General features: G+C 48.7%; 1 non-coding gene across 1 annotated transcript; it reads right to left on the bottom strand.

Moving 5' to 3' along the window:
• Window positions 1-597: 597 nt before the first annotated feature.
• LOC115063186 lies at window positions 598-730 on the bottom strand. Its single transcript, XR_003843074.1, has one exon. It is a non-coding gene; the product is annotated as a small nucleolar RNA SNORA70 (small nucleolar RNA).
• Window positions 731-1,112: the final 382 nt, after the last annotated feature.

Here is a 1,112-nt window from a genome sequence, read left to right on the forward strand (position 1 = left end):
TACCCAAGGAGCTGAAGGTGTCTGCAACCCTATAGGTGGAACAACAATATGAACTAACCAGTACCCCCTGAGCTTGTGTCTCTAGCTGCATATGTTCCAGAAGATGGCATAATCGGCCATCACTGGGAATAGAGGCCCCTTGGTCTTGCAAACTTTATATGACCCAGCACAAGGGAAGGCCTGGGCCAAGTAGTGGGAGTGGGTCTGCTTGTGGACGTTGTACATCGTGGTGCGCACTAGGCTCCGCACCACGATGTACAACGTCCACAAGCAGCCCACCACTTGTCCAGAGTAGCAGGACTGGCGGCATAGGTGACCGCAGAGCGGCTTCTCTATTACTATGCCTTCAGATTCATCTGCATTAAACTGGCTGAAGCGTTACTTCCTTAAGGTGTGGAACATCTGGCGTTCCGGGGTCTTGAACTTGGTTCTACAAAGGGCCTCAATCACCTGTTCCTTATGCTTCAACTTGGTGCAGATGGTCAGAATGACCCGGCCAGAGTGAACCCTGGCCACTGTGCCCTGGGGCTTCCTGAAGGCAGCACCCACACCTGTCTGGAACCTAGACAGCAGTTAGCAGGGACACTGGCAACAGGAAATTGTGTGCAAGGTCCCTTAGGAGACCTAAGGTAACAGACTGCACACGCTACCAAGGAAGCTGCTCTTTGTAACTACTGCACACCAGGCCTCCATGGGGTTGCTTTTCTTTTGAGATAGTCTCTTTCTGTAGTCCACAGTGGCCTTGAACTCACTGCCACAGTTTACTGAATGCTATGGATCAAAGCATGTACCACCATACGTAGAAAGAGTGAGGTAGATCTTTATGCTGTCCTCCACAAGCATGCAATTCATACTACATAGAAAAACGCAAGTCGCCGGGTGTGGTGGCACACACCTTTAATCCCAGCACTTGGGAGGCAGAGGCAGGCGGATTTCTGAGTTCGAGGCCAGCCTGGTCTACAGAGTGAGGTCCAGGACAGCCAGGACTATACAGAGAAACCCTGTCTCGGAAAACCAAAAAAAAAAAAAAAAGAAAGAAAGAAAGAAAGAAAGAAAAAGAAAAATACAAGTCAAAATTTATTATTAGGCACAACAAAAAATATCACTAATTT

This window comes from Mus pahari, chromosome X (assembly GCF_900095145.1).
Source record: "Mus pahari chromosome X, PAHARI_EIJ_v1.1, whole genome shotgun sequence".
NCBI classification, from domain to species: domain Eukaryota; kingdom Metazoa; phylum Chordata; class Mammalia; order Rodentia; family Muridae; genus Mus; species Mus pahari.